General features: G+C 32.8%; 1 long non-coding RNA gene across 4 annotated transcripts; it reads right to left on the reverse strand.

Moving 5' to 3' along the window:
* Positions 1-1,395: 1,395 nt before the first annotated feature.
* Positions 1,396-21,513, reverse strand: LOC143239734 (uncharacterized). 4 transcript variants are annotated; one of them, XR_013021332.1, is made up of 7 exons: positions 21,442-21,513; positions 15,194-15,338; positions 9,082-9,208; positions 7,887-7,981; positions 5,357-5,652; positions 3,880-4,043; positions 1,396-3,053 (listed from the first exon to the last, which is right to left on the reverse strand). It is a non-coding gene; the product is annotated as an uncharacterized LOC143239734 (long non-coding RNA). The 4 variants fall into 4 exon arrangements; XR_013021331.1 differs by lacking the exon at positions 21,442-21,513 and adding an exon at positions 17,256-17,538; XR_013021329.1 differs by lacking the exon at positions 21,442-21,513 and adding an exon at positions 15,838-17,206.
* Positions 21,514-23,138: the final 1,625 nt, after the last annotated feature.

The following is a 23,138-nucleotide window of genomic DNA, read 5'->3' on the forward strand; positions in this document are numbered from 1 at the left end:
TTGTTCAATATATTAATCATCAGGCCAAACGCTAATCTTCGATAAATGTCGAATATTTGAATTTGGAAGCATTTTTTATAATGTAGTGCTTAAAACGTTTTCGGTACTCAAAGTGAAATATTGTCTCGATTTCTAGAAATTGAGTAATAGATTACTTTCAGCGAGTTGTTTAATGGCTCATTTTCCACACACTAGACGTCTGTCTTCAACAGATTGACTCATTTTCTACAGATTAGGTAGTAGGGGTTTTATAGTGCAAAGTACAGGGGTTACTTGCAATTTTTACACGTTAAACAAACTATACTCTTCAAAATGTGGTAAAGACTCACTTTGGAGAAAGGGTTTCCATTCATTCTAACGATTTTATTCGTCATTCTAATTATGACAAACGTTACTCAACTGATGTTTCTAAATGCTTGATGTGTGTTATAATATATCACTTCTCTAGTGTCAAAGGTGAGTTGGATTCTGCAGTTCGATAACCCTCTAAGGTGTGAAGTTGAGCTATTTTATTGTTATCTGTCATAACGGTATATCACACTTCATGGGAGATGGCTATAACTTTCAGAATCTAATAAACATGTGTCATGACCCTGAGTTATATTTAAAAGGGAATGAGAATTTACAACGATTAATCCACATATATATGATCAGACTTACATGCATCAACTTAAAAAATTTTAATTATCTTTCTTATCGACAACTTGAATGTCATGAACAGATCCATTGGACTTACCATTAGCCATCACATGAACATTGTACCAAATAGAAGAATCATGCACTCTAAAATTGGATTACCAATAGCGATTGGCAGATGTTTCCCAGGAGTTTTAGTAAGAACAGGAGCTTCTGATCCGTTACTTACGATGTGTCATTTTCATTTTTGTGGTATTAATGTATGTGCGATGTACTTGGTATAATCCAGTTAATAACTGGATGATAATTTCAACTTGGATACTCGGGTATTATGAATATATATGTATGTGTATAAACATATATTTATAAGGGTATTAAATATGGTAATATTGTATTACATGAATAAGATGATAAGAGCTTATTTTTAAAATAAAATATTAATAATATCATTTCTTTTTCTCACGAACTCGTAATCTGAAAGTCCCGGGTTCAAATCCCAGTCGCACTAAACACGTTCACTCTCCCAGCCGTGGGGGTGTTATAATGTGACGATCAATCCCACTGTTCGTTGGTAAGAGAGTAGCCCAAGAGTTGGCGGTGGGTGGTGATAATTTGCTACTTTCTCTCTTGTCTTACACTGCTAAATTAGAGCCGGCTAGCGTAAAAAGCCTTTGTGTATCTTTGCGTGAAATTCTAAAAACAAACTTTTTGGTGAACACAGCACATACCCCAATGTGGCTTTATTATTAGAAAACACACTCTTGCTACGAAACTTTTATTCACTCCTACTTAATTTCAAATGTTACACATGTATGTCATAAACCACTGAGCTAAAGAAACCAGGAATGATAAACTGAATCGAATTTGAATGGATAAACTGATCAAATTGATACTGCAAGAACTGCGCCCACCCCAGTGGGTCAGCTGTACGTCTGCAGACTTACAACGCTAGAAACCTAGGTTCGATACCCGTGGTGGGCAGAGCACGTGGTAGATAGCCCCGTGGGTAGCTTTTTGCTTAATTCAAAACAGCAACAAATCATGAACTGAAATTGAAAAAAAAACTAATAAAAAAAACAACTCATGATATACAAACGCAGTACGTGAACACAGTGAAAACTCATGACATACAAACAGTACGTGAATGTCTATGTCTCCTAATGATGTTGAAACAGATTATTTCCTCCACACGAGTCTAATTAGGATTAAAAGAAATCTCTCGGTGTTTGAGTGTAAAATCAAAAGATAAATTAATATATTTAATAAAAAGTATAATGTACTCTAACAACTGTAGTACCATCTCCCATGATTACTGTGACAAAACCTTGCACATCTCCGACAAACACGGCTCCATCAGCAATGGTCAACAGTGCTGCTGGCCACACACCAACGGTAACTTGGCCTTCTGTTGAAGTTATCTGTGACACCAATTTGCACAAAGGCTACCAGAAAAGTTGATTTTAAATTAAGGTAATAGAGTAATTATACAAAATCAAGCAGAAGTAACAGATACTGCAGTTAAAATGTAAATCTTATATAGCCTTTTCACACAGAACTAATACAATTAGGAAGGATGCTGTGTTTCAAAATCAAAAGTAATGATACATACAAAACAAACTTAAAGACTTTTACTTCAGTTAGAGAAATAGAGGTTAAAGATAAGTGCAACTAAAAATCTAAAATCAGCTAAAAATTCTGAAAGACAGAAAAAATTTCTTTTAAAATTGGTTTATAATCAACACATTATATGTCATTATACCTTCATTTTGAAACAACATATGTAACTGACCAATGTCTAGATAGTTTTACTTTACTCTGACTGAACATACATAACTTTTAAAATAAATGTTTTGAAAACCTGTAATAGTTAAAATTCTGAATAATTGCTCATACTTTAGTTCTCACAACCCACAGCTCAGTGTGGTAACTACAGAAGATCAATGGCATACTGTGGCTCAAACCTTAGTCCTCACAACCCACAGCTCAATGTGAAAACCACAAGGTCATATCAACCAAAATACAAAAACATGCATCTAGAAACTGTCCAAAACTATAAAGAATCTCGGATATTACTAACAGCTTTTCTTATAACTGCATTTAAATAAATACAATAAGTAGATGTCAACCTTCAGCTCAGTTTAAACTTATCACCTGTTGAACACTAAATCAAATCTGCAAGGCAAAGATGTTGAGAAACCATACCACTCAAAGATAATTTTAGTACATTACTTCTATAGCAAGTTTTCTGTGAAAAGAACAGATGTCTAAACATACACGTTTTTAACAATATAACATCCTGTTAAATTTCTTTTTCCAGAGGATTACTGCAGATGTCATCACAGGATAATATGTCACCTTTTTCATCAGCAATGAACATACTTAGGGTGTCTCCTGGTATTAAACATGAAGCCGTGAGCCTGATAAAAAGAACACACACATGTCACCAAGTTTCTGCTCAACTTTGCAGCTTGTTTTAGAATTTTTTTGCCCAGTCAAAATCACATGTATTTATTATGAAATTATTACTCCTTAAAAAAGTAATTATTCATGTTTTGTGTCTAACTAAATATTCCTTCTTTTTACATATATTTCATTAGGCATAGCATACAATTCCACCCAGTTATGACCTCCTACAGTTGAGTAGAGACCTGTGAGTAATATTTGTGAGGTTTAAAACTTGTCCCAATAACCTTAGTTAGTGTAGTCAAATTAGTTGTTTGTTCTTGATTCTGATTGGAAGAACGACTAAATGTGGGTTCAACCAACGGTAGCCATAAGTTTCTAATTTCTAACGAACATTTATTGTGGTCATGCAAATAAATTCCTTTATTAATTTTATTTGTCAAAACTGTTTGACTTGATGATTTTCTGCTCTGTCTCAGTGTGCTTTGCTTCTAGTTTATATAGTATGTTCTACAATGGCTAATATCTACATTTTCATTAAACTTGTAGTGTCCTTGTGTTCTTGTTCCCAATTGTCTTTCCATTTCTCCAATGTAGTTTTGTCACCTGTTAATATTTGTTAAAGTTTGATGTTCTTCATATTTATTGTCGTGACTTTTAACCTTTTCTAATTTTACTGTCCAGCATCTTATGATTTATTCTTTATCAACTACTCTGACAAATTTCTTGTTTATTTGTTATAATGTAAAAAGGTTTGTCTTCAGAGTCTCATATAAATAAGACAACTGTGTAGAAGTAAAACAAAAACCTTTACTGCTGGAAAACTATCAAAATACTTACTTTAAAGAGAATACTGAATTAGGCTTGTTTGAGGAAGAAACTTCCTTTTTTAGAGAGATTAAAAATGATTCATTTCGTTCCTTTGTGTGCTGGCTAACTGTACACAGTATTTGCTTCCCCTCTGGGTGTACAAAAACTGCTGTTGCTACATTTTCTTCTGTCCACTAACATAAGAATATCATTAGTTACAAATAAGAAACTGACCAATAATTAGTAAACTGGTATCACTCAAAGACATAAAGCAATAACCAGTGATTTTAGATTTATAACAATTTACAGTATTTTTTAAATAATGGACCTTTAATAAAAGCATATTAAACGACCATTTCAGAAACATATTACATTCATTAGAGATACAAGTAAAATCAGTTTTATTGCAAGCTTTATCAACTTTTTTTTTAAAGAAAGAAAACAAATAAAACACAATTTTCATCTTTTGTGTCATCACAGATGTTGTACAGCACCTAATTAACACTTTTCACTCTAGAAATAATTGCAAATATTAATCTATTAACTTCCTTGATAATTTTTACCATTAGGTAAATTTCATAACAATTTCAAGATCACAAGGTTAAAAAGTCATTTCACAATGATTTTTAATGCAAACTACTTAAGTCTTTATTTATATGAAATGCTACAGCAAATGGACAACATCCTATGTTCCAACTGAAACTTATTTGTACAAAAGTAATTTGTTCTGAAAAAACAATATTTTTGTTCATACTGGTGTACATATAAATAATTTAAACACTTCACCAACACAACGTTCCTGTAAATTTATATTAAAGAATTTTACATAAATCTATGAATTTAAAAAAAAATGACTGAAAACTATAACACCTTTGAAGAGTTGACTATTTTCCTTCTTCCCTACCCAGAATAGTCCAATATTTGAATATACAAGTTTTTAGTCAATTTTGAAATTCTCTTTCATATGTGATCTTGTGCATTAACTCTTCTATAAAAATAACATAAATCCAGATCAGAATACCACACAGGGTTCTCCAAAAGTAATAGGACTCTATGACACACACAAAAAAATATACATTTTCTGAGAGCAACACCTATTCACAGTTTAAGTACAAACAAATATAAATAAAAAGAAATAGATCAGTTAGAAACCATCTTTTTTCCTTATGGGAATTCCTTATGACACCTTTCCTGTACTGACTGAAAAACCACATAGTAAGTAAGTACTATTACTTTCATATATTACATATACATGTGACAAGAAGCTAAAAATTATAACAAGACCTATGTAAAGGTTAGTTAATGTTGAAGAAAACTACAAGATATTATGACATGATTTAAACTGCATGAAATATCAATGTAATAATTTATCTATTTACGATCAACACTCCATTAACCATACAAGTCTTCTGTTTCCTTAGTGGCATTTTACAGATTCATTCTTTTACTTTCATACTGAGTGTATCATAATTATTTTTTGGATAAACTGAATCTGAACCAAACTTACCTCTTCATGGCTACAGTAACTAATGGCAGATAAGCTACCGTTTATAGTCAACTCCCATATTACCAGCTTTCCCAACTCATCCCTACTGAGAATGTGACGCCCATTGTCCGAAATCCTAACTATGTTCATTCGACCCTTGTGGTGTTTAGAATTATCATCTGTTAAAGTCTTCAAGTTCCAAAACTTCAGGGTTCGATCTTGAGAAGTTGAGATTAACTGTTCATTGTTTATCACAGCACATCCCAGTACTGGCTTACTGTGTCCATACAAGGTGCATTTTTCTATTCTCTTATAATCTGAAAGGATATGAAACAACTTATCACCTAATTCCTTAATATATGTAAGAGAGTTTAAAATTTATGAATTACTTTATAACTGTTTAATTGATTAAATATATTGAACTTTTAGAGAACGAACTCCAAATTGTCTAGTTGCGTTTTTTTTCACATGATAAGAAAGAAACATATTTTTAACAGGACTTTACAAAATATAATGAAAAGTCAAACACAAGTGCAGTTTAAAATACAATTACTAATGAAACAGTAAAATAGAATCAGTATCTAACAATTAAAAAAACCAAATAAGTAACATGTTGTGAAAGACATAAGATTAAAACTTCTTTGCAATCACAATTAACCAGTGAAGTAAAGACAACCTCAAGCACAATGCTCTAAATAGTCTTATCCGCTACAATATAATGAATATTAAATAAATTAGGAATAAAAAGTACCACCACCCAAAACTCAGAATATTTGATTTATTACATCACACTGGATATGCATGATGTTTATATTTTCCATAGAGGTTCATAATATAAATTAGCTTGTTAAATGTTATGTGTGAAAAGATTTGTAATTAAAGTCATCAGAATAAATATAATGTGTCTAAATTTCCAAATAAATATACATCAACAATTAAACATCATGTGTGTATAGGTATGTAATACTGATAGTCGAGTACATTATATCAAAATGATTTTGGGGCTACTTCTTCTCAATAAAGCACACACAGCCATGTTTGTTTATGATTTATCTGAGGACCATGCATCTTGATAATGGCTCAGAAGTGTAGTTGCTATTGTAAAAGGCTCTGTTGTAATACTTTCATGTCAACAGTACACCATTCTTCCTGAAAGTTTCTTGTAAGATGTTAGTGCACAAGGATGATGGTTTCCTGGTGTCTGTTTCAACAGACTGATCTCACGTAAATTCACAAGCATTGCATGTGGTGACTTTATTGGCATGTCTTCATATAGAATAGCAAGAATGCTGTTTTATTCTTTAGGTGCTTGAAGTATAGAGCCATTAACTGGGAGTTACAACTGGAAACCTTATTTTGATGAACTTGTAACCTGTTGCCCTTTTCAACGAAGATACTTCTTGATTATGTTGTGTACTGTTGCCTGGGGCACATGGAAACCTACCCTCATTAGATTTTATGTGTTTGGATTCTCACCTGTTACAAGGGACAACACACTTTGCTTTCCATGCTTAAGGAATTATTTATTGCAGGTCTCTTTCCAGATGGTCCTGGTACCCCAAGTTGATCAATAATTTTTTGTTTTCTATGTCGTTAAGTACATGGAATATCTCTGATCTAAGTACATATTGAAAAGGACTGTTGCATACCCTTCCTCAAAATTATTTATTTTTGGTGGCATCACACTAGTTACAAATGGTCTAAATATTTACGGAAGGTGTGATTTCTGTTACATGCTTTCAACACTTAACTTTTATGTCTCTCCACAGTGTTTCACATGCTTAATTAATCTGTGGTCATTGGCTTCAAATGTGTCTTATGCGACAAAGTTGAAAGGTCATGGGTTAAAACAAAGTGGTCATAACTCAAGAAATGTATTTTTCATATCGGCTTTATGATGGGTGTTGGATTAGAAACTTCATTTGAGCTCACGTATTATTGCAATAGTGGTATACATTTTTTTTTTCATTCCATTCTACCATTAAGAGTGCTAGCACACTCTTTTAAATATAAGACATTCTGTGCCTTCCCCAACACTCTATATATTGTGCTATAATTTTTTTTTTTTTTTCGTGTGTAAAGATGTGGCACTCCCTACGAATGTAGTTAACATTAATTTCCCTCAAAGATAACAAGTGTTCAATAACATCAATGTTGGGGGGTGGAGGGAGTTATAAACCCTTATTAAAAAGTTACAAGCTACCATTCCACAAAGTCTGAGATTGGGCTATTGAACTAGTAGTAGTCTGACAATGGACAGAGACACAAAATCTATATATACACACACACACACACACACACACACATATAATAATGTTTTATAAGTGTTTGGGTGGGAGTATAAATATCAAATCTCAAAAAGGATCATAACTGTAGTTTTGAAATTTAAAAAATGTTTTATTTAATATACCACAACCCTCTTTCCACAAGAATAATTTAACTTGTGCTTATACTCTACTGTTATATGATTTGAGAAAATAAAAAGAATAGCTTTTACACCATGCACTTGTCATGCCATTAATAACAATAGATAATGTTTACAAATACTTACTGCAAAAGGTTTTCTGATTGTAATAGAACAATCTTCTTCTTCTTCTGTTGCAATCAGGCCCCTAAATCGACTTTCTTTGCCCAAGTTCTCATTCTCTTTTAAAGAAAGAAAAATACAACAGTAAACCTGATGTGATAACATAATAACAACTGCTGAGGAATATACAGATTCATAATATTTTAACAACTTCTTTCTAGAGTTTGGGAAACAAAATACTAAAACAACACATTATAGCAGGCTGTATCCCAGAATGACTGGTATAGGTATTAACAATTTTACAAAAAGAAAACAGAGAACAACATGAAGATGACCTAAGAAGGTCAAAATATATGTAACCAATATATGTAAATTTTAATGTAACTACTGCATGGATATCACCAAAATACTAAGGATCTTAAGAGAACATTCCTATAAAAACCATTTAAAAAACGATTAATATCCAATATACATCATTCATGGTATATAAAGTAAGTGTATGTAATGACAGTTAATTTAACTGATGTGGCTTCTTACACTTATGCCACCCAGGTAACACAGAGTAATTGCAGGTTTTATTCAACTACCTATGGTCTTTTTTGTGGGTTTTTGTTAATTCGTGGCACATCATGCATAGGAAGTTATCATTGATGGTTTCAAGACGTTTATTATCAAGAAAATATAAAAATCAAATATGATTTAGAATATGTGAGAGAAGATACCACTTTGATACGAGCTGAACAACACAAAATATGAAAGATACCTAGAGGTTAAATGGAAAAATTCACATTAACTAACAAGCTCAACAGTCACTAATTGTATCTGATGACCATAAGATAACCCCTGTATCTTCTCAGTGTTATTCATATAATATCCAGGCAATTTGTACACACACATTTTTTATGATTTAAAGTTTTCTCCGAATCAATCATCTCTCCTTTAACAGTAAAGCACCAAACTGGTGAACCAATGCATTGTAATCTTTGTAAGCAATAATATAAAACAAGTATATTTGATTAGCTATGCTCATTTAATCCAGGTTTATTTTTAGATTTTAGTTCTTCTCTAAGTAGACAGCTTTCTGTAACCAAAAGTTAATACTAAATCTTCAATTGTTATAAATATATTATTGGCACATTTGTCATTGTATGACATTATTAAACCTTAGGAAAGTAGAAATCATAACAAAAACAAACTTAGAAGAATGAGTACAATTTACCTTTCTGCAGGGTAAAAGCTGGGTAGCTTTTGTGGGAATATAACGCAGGCAGACTGGTAATCAAATTTCCATTTATATTCCATAATGCTGATGAACCATCTACACATCCAGCAAAGATGTAACCTCCCTAAGAAACAGATTTATTTATATATTTCCATTTGAGTTACAGCTTATATATCTGCCTGTCTGTATCTACATAAACACAAGTCCACATTACAAATATAATAAAAATGATGATTTTTATGTTCTAAATTCAACTTTAAGCCATGATTGTGAATATCTATGCTGTCATTTCTTATTTAATCATGTCAGGTTTCCTGAAACTGAAGCCATCTGAACAGTCAAAAGTGACTGTCCCAGGTTCATACCAAAAAAAAAAAAAAATGTTTGGCAGAAATAAATTATAGACTATACATGATTTCAATAATATAATTTTGTTTTTACTGCAAAGTTAAACAATAGGCTATCTCCACTCTGTCCATTTTGGAAAATCAAACCCCAAGTTTTAGCACTAAGTTTGTAAACTTACTGTTGAACAACTGAGAGAAGGTTTATGTTATGGAACATTTAGTAGTTAGTAAAATAAAACAAATGTTACTGTAGAACTTTAACATGGATTGAAATAATGACATTTATCAAGTAATGTGTTACACATGGTAAGATAACTTTTAAGTAGATCAGTTACAACTCATTGTATTTGAATTAAATCACACATAATTACTTTATCAACTCAATTAACAATGGGTCATAATGCACACAAGTGAATTCTACCTAAAAAATCACAATTTGTCTAACAATGGGTCATAATGTGCACAAGTGAATCCAACCTAACAGCCACAACTCAAGAAACAATGTGTCACAATACATACAAGTGAATCCTATCTAGAAACTGTAACTCAACTGATAATAATTCTGAAGATACATTTACACATGCAAGTTAAAACATACTTATGCATCCATGCACACACATATATATTACTCTTTTGTAGCTAACACTTCTCTCGTCCTGACGTAAGGTATAGAAAAAACTAAATCTTACTTTGAAATATTCACAAACGTTTCTAAGTAAATACTTCAAGGGTTACTATTAAACAGAAGTAAAAACAGTTTAATGCCTTCAATACATTTGTGAATAAGCCAGAAAAATAAAATTAAACAAAGGATTTATTGGAGAGCAGAGATACCAGTAGGGGATATATCAACAATGGTGATAGTTCCCAACTCTTGGAAGGAGCCAATCACAAAGTGTCTTCAAGTTTTTTTAAGTGCACAAGTTTATACGTATTTTCACGGACAGAATTTAATACATTTTTTGAAACAGTATTTAAAAAGCATACATTTTTGAATCACACTGTTTTTCTAGAGCACTTTATGCAGTTAAAGTTATACTATAACTACATCTCAGACACTTTTTTTTTTTTTTTTTTTTTTTAAATACACAATAGATTTTGAAGAAAGGAAAATAAAGACTTCATGACTGCTTCTATTATACTGACTGGAAAACAAAATCCCAGCATGAAGTGCAGCTTACCAAAATTGTTCAATTTTAATGACTTAAAACATGAATTATTTCAATATTATCTGAATAAATTATGAAAAGAGAGCACATTCAAATAGGGAACCATAGATATATTTGGTACCAGACCCACTAAATAGTCTATCTGTTTAGTAACATGACTTGAAGTTTCAACCTGCAGATTACAAACTGAGCACCCTAACCACCAGGCCATGCCAGGCCTAGGAGGCTTGAAGATAAAATCTGAAAAGAAGGGTGAATTAAAATATTAAATGCATATATATATCTCTAAGAATTCACCAAGTGTCTCAAATCATTTCCCCAAAGCAACATAATGGTATCAGAAATGGCTTATATGGCTTAGGCATCTTTCAAACAGTGACAAAGTATTTATAAGGAAAAGAATTACATAACACGTTATCCTTTAGTTTTTATTAATAAAGATTTAATCAGTGTTTCTCAAACCAAGCAGTTTCTAGATGGAAACAAGGCTGAATTAGAATGATCACATTAATTATAAGCTTGTTAAGAAAACATTTGGAAGTTTAAAAAATGATAAAGCTCCTGGATACAGATAATGTTTCTCCAAGAGTTTTGAAAGAGATTAAGTCATGATCATGTGAGCCATTTGCTTTAAATTTTTGTAAATCCTTGAATATAAGATTTCAAGTTGGCTTATGTCACTATCCTTTTCAATAGAGGTAATAGAAATTGTTCCAGTAATTATTAATTATGAGTCTATTAGTCGCATGTCAGTGGTGATAAAAGATGCTTTGGAAAGTCACTTAAAACTTGTGTTGAATTCTCAGCACCTTAAAAACTTGCCTAAATAACTTTTTAACACTATATCAAGAGATTACTTTTTGTGTAGGTAAGGGTAAGATGGTGTATCTGGATTTTCAGAAAGGATTTGACAAAGTGCCACATAAAATGGTTGTTGAAAAATGTTATCTCAGTAGCTGTGGTGAATAGGTTGGCTCATTAGATAGAAAGCTGGCTAGACAGAAGAAAGCAAATAGTTGTTATAAATACAGCTAGGTCAAACCAGACTAATGTCACAAGTAGGGAACATCAAGGCTCAGTGTTAGCACATTTGTTGTTGTTGTTTTTTTTTTTTTTATTTACTTTAGTGACATAGATGAATAAATAATCTATTGATATTTTAAATTTACTGACATTATTAAAGTTTTGGGTGTTGTTGACTGTGAAAAGGACGCTGCTGCTTTACAAAAAAATTTGGATTAGTTAGTGAGCTGGGCAAAGAAATTGCACCTTGTTTTTAATTCTAATAAATACAATGTATTACATGTGGTGTATCACAAGCTGAAATTTAATTTAACATTAAAGGTATTACAGAAGAAAAAGATCTCAGTGTCTTCCTTATTGATCATTAATTTTTTTAAGCCATCCAAACAATGTGCTGTTGCTAAGAGCAGGGAAAAATCGGGTTTTAGACTGTATCTACACAAATTCTAAATACAAGTATAAAAAGGTTATAATGTCATTCCATAGGTCACTGATTTGGCCACCTATAGAGGTCTTTACTTCAGTACAAATATTGAACAGTTGGAAAGGGCATCAAAGGAGAAGTACTACTTTCAGATATGAACACAGTTAATTTAAGTAAGTTTAAGGGAAAGCTTAAAATATATTTGAACGATAATGGCTAGCTTTGAGTTTAAATCTTTTTTTAAGATTTTAGTTTAATTTAGTGAATAAGACAATCCAGATGTATCAAAAATTTTCTCGTTGTTCTTTAAATGTTATAATTAATAAATATAAAAAAATTTTTTCCATTCTATTCAAAGGTAGAAACGTGTTTGGTTGTTTATTTTTAAATTTCAAAGTTCTTCACTTTTGCTACACATTTTAAGCATTATCACTTATAAAGAGTTGGTTATTAGTGATAACACACGTAACCAAATGTTTATAAGTAATAACACACATCAAAAAGATAATTACCCAAATGTTTCGAAGTGATAACACATATCAAAAAGAGGCAAGTTTTAACTAGGTTATCCTATTCATAAAAGTATAGGCAATCTAAAGCAAAGCAAAAGAAACTTGTTCTGCACTTACCAAGAAATTATCCTTCAAACTGCAGGATGTGATACAATCTAAGTGGTAGTCATTTAAAGACTTTTTATATGCAAAAATTGCTCGTTTGGGTTGAGAAAATATTTTACATAGAAGAGCGAACAACGTTTCGACCTTCTTCGGTCATCGTCAGGTCCACAAAGCCGTTTTTGCGTATAAATTTCTCAACAAGTGGGTTTCTCGACATCACTGATCATTTAAAGACTGTTCTAAAACAAGGTTTACAGATCCTCACCAACCACATCACCTTTTAAGAGAAGTGTGAAAGATAGAGTATTCCATACCTCCATATTAACATATGGTTTATGTGGCCATAACACCTGTTAGGTCAACTTTCCTTTTGGTATATGCATTTTGGGACACCCTGTATTTCCCATTATCATCAACCCTGGATTAACTATCACCAATGTGTAATTGGACAGTTTGTTTTTCACAAGGGCTATCTCCACTAGCCATCCCTAATTTAGCAGTGGAAAACTACAGGGAAGGCCAGCGAGTCATCACCATCCACTGCTAACTCTTAGGCTACGTTTTCACCAATAAATAGTGTGACTGAAGTCACATTGTAACACATCCATTGCTGAAAGGGTGAGCATATTTGGTGGGATGGGGATTCAAACTCACAACCCTCAGATTCCAAGTCAAGAACCCTAATCACTTAACCATGCTGGATAATTAGTCATTAAATGGTAATAATAACATCAACATATTTTAAAGCTGGTTATCTAGATGCTATAAATAACCATGGTGAAACCAAAGCATATACCTGTGAAAAATATTCACCTTTCTTTTCATGTTCAAAGGGAATGAAACACATGTTTGTTTGTTTTTTAATACAACACTTACAAACCTAGTACTGGATATGTTAACATCCCTAGTTCTGATGGCTTGATTAATTTATAAAATTCCACAAGCATTGGTTAGTATTAATTAAATATTTTTTTCTTGCCTATACAGAAAGTAGTGGTTAATAAATTAAAAACTAAAATAGAAGATAAAGAAATAATTTGATAGCATATGATATCATTACTGGTTGGATCGCATTTTCAGTCTTAAAAGTTCTTGTGAATTTTATATGTGTATACTGACTAAAGGTAAACTTTTTAATGAATGTAAATTTTCTTTTCAAAGTATAATTTAATTATGATATTCTAATAAAGGTTTGAGATCCAGGATACAAATGAAATCCATCTGATACTGTCCAAAGACGTCTGATGGTACCATTAAATAAACATAACTATAAATACCAAGAGAGACTTTTACAAGTGCTTTATTTATGTATAGTAATTTCTTAAGATTCACAGTTCTATCAAGATGGAAATGGATAAAGGATCTGAGCACTAGAAAACCTACAGTAAGTTTCATTCACAGGTACAAGATTAATAAAGAACAACAGTCAAGTTTAATTTCTCTCTAACAGTTTTAGTTTAGTTTCAATACCTGAGACATTCCTGTATTACTATGGGTTGTTTTAGTGTTAAAAATTTATTATGAAAAATAAATATATATGAAACTATTCTTTTACTTGAATATATTGCACTAGCAAAACCACTTTAACTTATTCTTACATCTTCTCAAGTAAGAATATTCCTGTAGTTTTGAAACATGTACACAAAGGAAGTTATATTGAACAAAATCATTATAAAATAAAATTCAAGAAAACAACAAAATCCCAGGTTTGAGGCTTGTTCCTAAGTTTGTAAACTTCACATTAAAATCCTTTCTTTGATACCATCACTAGTCACTTCTCAGAGATCATACACAACTTTTTATGCAAATAATATTTATTTAACACTGACTTAGATAGAAAATAATCTTTTCTATCCATTCATGTTTAGCCTATGGCTTTATCTTGTTTCAAGGTAATGTATACAAAAGTAGAAACCTCCATCAGTTGCCACATATGCTAAAGTTCAACCACAATGCCCATGAGAAGTGTTTTTTTGACTAGTGAGAAGCTCAGTATAACTGGCATGGGAAAAGGTATTCAATCTTTAGTCTTGTTATGTAATACTGCAAGTGTATAAAAACAAAAATAATAAATAAAGATATCATAAAAACAAAAGTTTCCCTCATCAAATTAAGTGCAAATGAGAGAAAAAAAATGACATATCTGTTCAATGCAGTGCTAAGAATGAAGTTATCACAAGTGCATTGGAGGAGTTATTGCACATGGAGGATGTGTTGTTTTCCTGCTGCTGAAGGACTGTTTTTGCATGATGACATCATAATGCAACAGTGCAGTTCATATGAGTAAGTTCAAGTCTAGTGTCATGAAAACCTCATAGGAGATACAAGAGAGGAACAACATTTGTGTGAAGACATGGATTACCATCTCATAAAAATCATTACTGAATCAATAATCCAGCTACTTTCTGAAACAGTATAAACACTGATAAAACTAACTATTGTAGTTATTCTACTAAAAAAAAATACTTGAGTTTTTCTAGTGCTTTCTAACCTCAAATTTAATAATCATAACAAAATAAACCATACTACCTTTTTGCCTTTACAAAAAGCAAACAGTTCCATCCTGGTAGCCCACTAGTTGGTAGCTTCCAACCTGACTCAAACTAGTTATCATTCTTTTCATTTTCAGAGCTTTTATGTCTGTCATGTCCGAGCCATCTTCTAGCAAGACAACCTAATAAAGTAAACACAATATTCATTCACATAATTTTAACATAGTTCTCTACCCATTATCTCAAATAAATGTTACAAAAAGGACATTCTAAAATTGTTGTAGAATTTGTAATTTAAAATAAGATAAGAATCAATAAAACAAAATTTGTGCTTTGATTTTAAATCCAAGAACCTTAGAAAAAACATTTTAAATTTTGAAACAAAATTGGTGTTCAATAAATGTCTGTAGTTAATATATTTCAACCAACTATAATATACTTTTCACATTATACAGCCTTATTCAGTATCATGTATTACTCAGTTTATGGAGGGTTAAATCTTCAGCCAAGCAGGTTCAATGCTTATATTTACACAACAAAAACTGAATGGATTGCAGAATTACATGTAGTTTTTGTCACTGGGCTTAAATGCTAAAATAAATTATAAGTGGAGGTATATAAACAACTTGATTTTACACTGTTGATTAACAAAATCAATATTTTTTATTATTGGAACCTCACCTTTGTGTGTGCAGTTTTGGATGCAACACATAATCCACACAGAGCACCAGTAGAAGATGATTGACTGATTTAAGGAAATGTTGTTTCACATTGCTCCTTCTGTATGTATTAACATCTAAAGTATTTTTCTTTTAAAATTTGTTTTAACTTAGAGATGCATAAAAATATATTTAGCATTTTCACACAAGCATTCACAATCAAAATCCTTAAGCTTATTCAGTATAACATCATCGTCTATATATTCAGGTACATCCATGAAAGACACAGTAATAGTTCGCTTAGTTATACCATTTGCAGAACATTGTACCCCATTAACAACAAGACCAGCATTGATAGCCAGGTCCACTTCAGCAGGGAGAACAAAAGTTACCTCATAACCTCCCCATCTTGGAACAACAGCAGTAACCGACGAAGCACCAAACGTAGTAACAACAGAATGGATAACGTCCCCATGGCTTGAATTTGTCGTTTCCAAAAACACTGTGCGACGCATAACTTCCATAACATTCTTTGTTGATGAAGACATATTCCAACAAATTGCAAAAAGCCAAAAAAACTATAAAAAAATAACTATACGCTCACTAGTCTTAGCTAAGAAACACACATTAAGTCAATCAGGAGCTATGAAAGGGGAACCTCCAAATCAACGCGTGAACGAACAGATATTTTGTCAGCGTCATCAGGCACTGCACGAGAAGGAGCAGCCGTGGCTACTTCAGCGCCGTCATCAGAAGAAGACCGAGGAACAACAAGCTTGGGACAACGTTGCCGAACGTGTCCTTGCACATGACAATATCCGCAAATAAACTGGAAACAATCGCGATATAAATGATCCGCCCCTAAACATAGATTACACACTTTAGACTGGCGATCATGCTTCACCTTTAACATAACCGCCTTGCCCAAAGGATAGAAAAATTTTACTATGTAAGGCAAAGTGATACATTTCTCCCTAAAAGACACACGAACATGGCGTATACCTAAATATATGCCCTGGTCCCGCTTCCACACAATGGGGCTTTTTACTTCACAATTAAAATCCTTAAGTTTATTTAGTATAACATCATCGTCTATATATTCCGGGACATCCATAATAGACACAGCAATAGTGCGTTTAATTACACCATTAGCAGAACAATGTACACCATTTACAACAAGACCAGCATCGATAGCCAGGTCCACATCAGCAAGGAGAACAAATGTTACCTCATAACCTCCCGGGCGAGGAACAACAGCAGTAACCGACGCTGCACCAATCGTAGTAACAACAGCATGGATCACGTCCCCATGGCTTGAATTTGAAGTTTCCATGAACACCGTGCGACGCATTACTTCCATAACGTTTTGAGTAGATGAAGACATCTTCAAACAAATTCCAAAAAGCACAAATCCAGAAAAAAATATAAGTTTACACTCACTAGGCTTAGCTACTGAACACACACTAAGTCTATCAGTGGCTCAAAAAAGACACGTCTGCACTCGATGACGAGAACCGGCGTTTTCAACGTGGTATGAACGATGACAGTTTAATTCTCTTTCTTATTTGGTGTTTTAAGTATTACCCTAAAAGAAAATCGTTGTCGCAGCCTAAACTTTCCTAGTTGTGAAATATAAGAGATGCTTTAGAAATTCACTGTTACTGGAGGACGCTGGAAAGTGTAGCCTGAGTCGTAATAACTCCAGTGTGCGTTCACATCCCCGGAAGTACACGATTGTCTTTTCGAGGGGTGGAAACTGTCGCACGCAGGCGTGTGTGCATTGATTGACATGCAACAATTAATTGATCAATTAGGCCTCTGAGAACTTTCTCAAACGGCTTTTAGTCACATGTTGGGGTTTAGTGTTCGTTATATTTCTTTCCTACTTTCACAAAATCTGGTATTTTCCTCTCGTTACACAGGCCTACATCCCATCACTTACAGATGTGTGCGTAGACTTTAGTTTTTTACACGAGCTTGTGTCAGGAGAATTATTTATTACATTTAATGTTCACCCTTCTTTTATTGGGCATTCGTCTATGCACGTTAATTTACCTGTCTTTATCAATGTGTATTTTTATTTCGATCGGAAGAAGTCGTGTACTCGCCTCTTTTTTTTTCTCTTTCAACAAAATCGTATTAAATGCTTGTTACCCTAAAGTGAGAGCGCCTCAGAAGTCGCTGTTTTCTCTCTGGCTAAAGAAGTGTATGGATGTTGATCAAAGTACACTGCACAAAATGGGGATAATTCTCTGACGTTACACACCGAGAGTGAAGGAAAAGGCTGTGTGTGTTTCAAATTTCAACAGTTGTTGTCGATGCACCTGTCACACTCGGTTCCTACCGTTCGAGAGTCGGAAGCGTGCCACGTACCAAGTTCCTTATTATCTAAAAACGTTTGCTTCATGTTTTGCTTTCACTGCTATATTTTCAAAATTTGTATTTACTCTTTTGTAACTTTTATTCCTACTCACCTTTTTCTTTTATGTTATAATGGAACTCAAATCCTTACAGATCCATTTAAGTCGTTTACAACTAGCACGAAAATGAAACTGTTCACCTTTCTCCTTAATTATAAAGTTTGAAACTATGTGGGGTAAGGCGTTCGACGGTCCAGCATCACCAGGTGGGTTATGGTGTTCGACTCATAATCTGAGGGTCACAGGTTCGAATCCCTGTCGCATCAAACATGTTTGCCCTTTCAGCCGTGGGGCGTTATAATGTGACCGTCAATGCCACTATTCGTTGGTAAAAGAGTAGTCCAAGAGTCGGAGGTGGGTGGTGATGACTAGCTGCCTTCCCTCTAGTCTTACACTGCAAAATTAGGGACGGCTAGCGCAGATAGCCCTCGTGTAGCTTTGCGCGAAATAAAAAAATAAACAAACTTTTCTAGCTTGACACAGCTAAAGGTCTATCGATGAACGAAACAAACACAGTAGAAAGTAGATTCCAGATCCTTATCTATTAATTCATTTGTATAGAATTTTAGCCCGGGATGGCCAAGCATCATTACGTCTCGTAATCTGAGGGTAGCGAGTTCAAATCCCGGTTGCACTAAGCATAATCGCTATTTCAGCTGTGGGGCGTTATAATATGACACTCAATTCCATAATGCGTTGGTATTAGGTGGTAGGGTGTCCTAACGTTTTTCTCAATTAGAATACGAATTTTTGTAGAATTACATTTTACAGAAGACTTCAAAAGTCTTTTCTTCAGTTTTAATTGTTTAGTTATATTACTTTAATCTCTCAGTATTGTTACAATTTAGATTAAATATCCATTTATCAAAAAATGTTACAAAAATACACAGGCTTTCATAGAGTGTCCTAATTTTTTCACATGACTGTATGTGTTATCTTCCATGGTTGTTGCAATAATATTGAACTCGCGTTTTGCATTTTGGTCGTGTACTGTGTTACTTGCTTGCTGTATATATACATATGTTCTCGAGAATTAAAAAAACACGACCCTGACCTGTAATCCAACACTTTCATTTTATACAGGGTGTTCGGAAAGTCACTGTGCACTTATATATTTATTAACAGACATGTTTCAATATAGAATACAGGAAGTAAATATCAATGACAATTATAAAAAATGTTGAAAGTGACTCCCGTTGGCGTCAGTACAGGCCTGGATCCTTTTTATTTTGTTTCTAAACACTGTTATCAGTTGCTGGCTTGAAATAGAGTGAATGAATGTTGTTATCGCTGCTTTCAAAACTGCACTTTCCGAACACCCTGTATAAGGTCAGACTGGTAGGTGACAAAGCTTTTTGGTTTATTGCTTATTTGGTAAAGTGATGACAAGTTAAAGTTATAGCGTAGCTCCAAAGAAGCAAACACTTTACACTATGACGAGTGTTTGTGTACAGTTGACCAGTCACAAATTTCTTTGACATTGTTTTTGTACACAAAAAGTGAAACTTCTGAAAGAAAGCTGCGCTAAGTTTACTTGTTTGTCGGCTTAAATTTCGATGCTAAAAATTGGTTTTCGATACCCCTGGTGGGCAGAGCAAAGATAGCCTGTTGTATATATATATATATATACGCTTAACAACAGCTAAACCAGTGGATCAGTAAAATGCTATGCTATATATTCAAATAATGTGTTAGAAAATTACTGAACTGGAAACATTTACTTTAAATTACAGCAATTATAAAAGTAGTTTAGAGCTGTTAAGAAAATGAAATAAATTTTAAATGAAATTTCCTTCCTAATTATATTCACCAGTAAACAAAAGATTCGACCTTGATGAGAACAATGAAAGACACAAGTTAAAACTTATAGTTATTAAATGTTCAAGCACAAATTTACAAGTGAACATTTATTATGTTCTAGATCAAACTATATACATATTTACTGAATCTATGCTTTTGTGCTGCGCTAAAATCGACACTCACGGTGGACACAGCAAATAACCCAATGTTGGTGTCCAACCAGGAGAAAAATATGACAAGAAATTAATATAAAGGCACACTAGATTGGTAGGTTAGTAATATGAAAATATGTGATGGATGTCAATGTGTCGTAAATTACTTAAAACTAACATTATTAAACGGGTTGACACTAAGTCACGCACTCTTTACCCAAGAGATATACGTTAGAATCGTCAAAATGTTGTAAAGTATTAAATTTAACCTAATTTAGATTATAGTTCAAAGTGGATACGTGGGAATAACTAAATCCAGCAACCCTAGGTTACTCCCTACCCCAAAAAAAGTTTGTTTGTTTGTTTTGAATTTTGCACCAAGCTACACGAGAGCTATCTGCGATAGCCATCTCTAATTTAGCAGCGAAGACTAGAGGGAAGACAGCTAGTCATCACCATCCACAGTCAACTCTTGGGCTTCTTTTTTACCAACGAATAGTGGGATTGACCATCACATTATACGCCCCACGGCTGAAAGAGCGAGCATGTTTGGTGCGACGGGGATTCGAACACGTGACCCTCAGATTATGAGTCGAACACCGTAACCCACCTGGTGATGCTGGACCGTGGGAAAAGTTTTAATTATTGTAGTTTTATTCTCTTTATTTTTTTAGTTTATAAAATAGCATAATATAATATAATATAATATAATATAATATAATATAATATAATATAATATAATATAATATAATATAATATAATGTCACTTTGTTCTTACGCTTTTATCAAAATCATATCTATCCAGTTAAATCGGTTGTTAAAAGTTGAGTTTTGAAATATGAAGTTTTCATAGTTTATTTCGCTTATACAAATTGGTTTAATTATTCGCGGTAAATTTACGGACTTACAACTCTAAAATTAGGAGTTCGATCCCTCTTGGTGGACTCAGCAGGTAGCCTGATATGGCTTTGCTATAAGGAAAACACTCACACTCGACATAAATATATCACTTTATTAGCTGAACCGTGTGTCTCATTGAATTACCATTATATTAAGATATTGCGAATACGTTTAAATTATAAGCAATGATCGATATAGTCTTTCTTTTGTTTACCGCATATCTTATAGATTTAATGGCCTTGTTATAGACCAATGTAATACGTTCATACGTTTTATATATTATGCTTTATTATAAATAATAAATGTTCAGAAAATTGCACTGTATATTATCTCAGATTCAATAATAAGACTCACCAATTTCGATCTTATAAGGAAAACAAAGCAAAAACAAACAACAAATTCATTGACTTTCCAATTTTCCTCTATAGTGTATTAAAGTAATGCAAATGATACTGTGTATTATATTTATTGGCGATCACATGCCGTTTCCCGTGTACGATTATAACAATACAGGCGACCGTTTATCAATTTTCGCTTTTGACGTGGTGTTCACGTGACACTTGCTTTCAACAGTCGTTGATCAGTTTATCACGGTGAGTTTTTGTTATTTGGAAATTGGTAGATTTACAAATGAATTCTCCATAGAACTGTATATTATTCTCCTGAGTTTGTATGTATATACATTTCTATAGTTTGAATGATATTTCTCTCCAACATTTAACAAGTTTCTTTACCCTTTACATATTATTTATTCTTAAATCTCTAAATATACAAAAAGGTCCCCACCATACAATCATTTAAAGACCAACAGGTCAGTTACATCTGGAATAACTTAAAGCAACGAATCGAATTTTCACACCTTATTTCAGAGGTGTGTTTTGATCACAGCAAACTGGGCACGTTTGACTCTCTCTCAAACCTACACTTTCTTTTTTTTTAATTTTTCAAAATAAATCGAACGTGGTTTAGTGGTTAGCATACCAGAATAAGAGGTAAACAGTTTACGTATATACTCAATATAAGTGACGCTTGAGTCTCACTATTTTATCAAAGAAAATTAGCCCAGCAGTTGGCGGTAGGTGGTGTTGACTAACTTGCCACCTTCACTCTAATTTATCAGTCCAAAATTATAGACAGTTTTGCGCATATTTATAGCTCTTTATACAGCTACAAGCGGATATTCAAAACAATATAAAACTGACAAATTACGTCAGTATAATTTTGATGTTTCAGTAAAGAAAAAAAACAAAAGTTGTAAAAGACATGTAATGTGGTGTTAACTTAAACATGTGAACAAATAATAATTTAATACTGTATTAATTTTTACAAAAAGCCAGTAATTTAGCTTATAAATAATTCTGCACAATATTTATTTCATTAGAACACAAGTCCTTTATTAATGCCTAGGAGACGTTATAATGTGACAGTCAATCCCACTATTCGTTGGTAAAATAATAGCCCAAGAGTTGGTGGTGGGTGCTGAAGACTAGCTGCCTTTCCTCTAGTCTTACACTGCTAAATTAGGGACGGCTAGCGCAGATAGCCCTCGTATAGCTTTGCGCGAAATTCAAAAACAAACAAAACAAACAAGCACGACAGATAATTTCACACACAACAAATGGTCAAATGCGCAGATAGCCCTACTGTAGCTTTGCGCGAAATTCAAAAACAAAATTATAACTTGAAAATCGTAAAAAAATATAACAATTTGTATGATTAAGTTAACCTTTTTTTTTTTTACATGATAATATATATCCAAAACAGAATACTTCAGATTATCTAATCTCTCATTGCTTGGTAACTTCAAATCGCAATAAACTATAACCCTTTGCTCCATTAAATTTTTCTTTGTTTTCGAATTTTTAAAATATCTCTTATCTTAAAATTAAGATGACAGATATACATGTTGAAAACAGGAATTTATAAATAAGTAACTTAATACTAAATTAACAGTTTCAAGGACAGGCATCACATGAAAATATGTCTTGCGATGACAGCAGTTGGTCAATAACACCTACATATAAATTAGAATAATATTTCAATACCTTTCA

This window comes from Tachypleus tridentatus, chromosome 13 (genome assembly GCF_004210375.1).
Source record: "Tachypleus tridentatus isolate NWPU-2018 chromosome 13, ASM421037v1, whole genome shotgun sequence".
Lineage (NCBI taxonomy): Eukaryota > Metazoa > Arthropoda > Merostomata > Xiphosura > Limulidae > Tachypleus > Tachypleus tridentatus.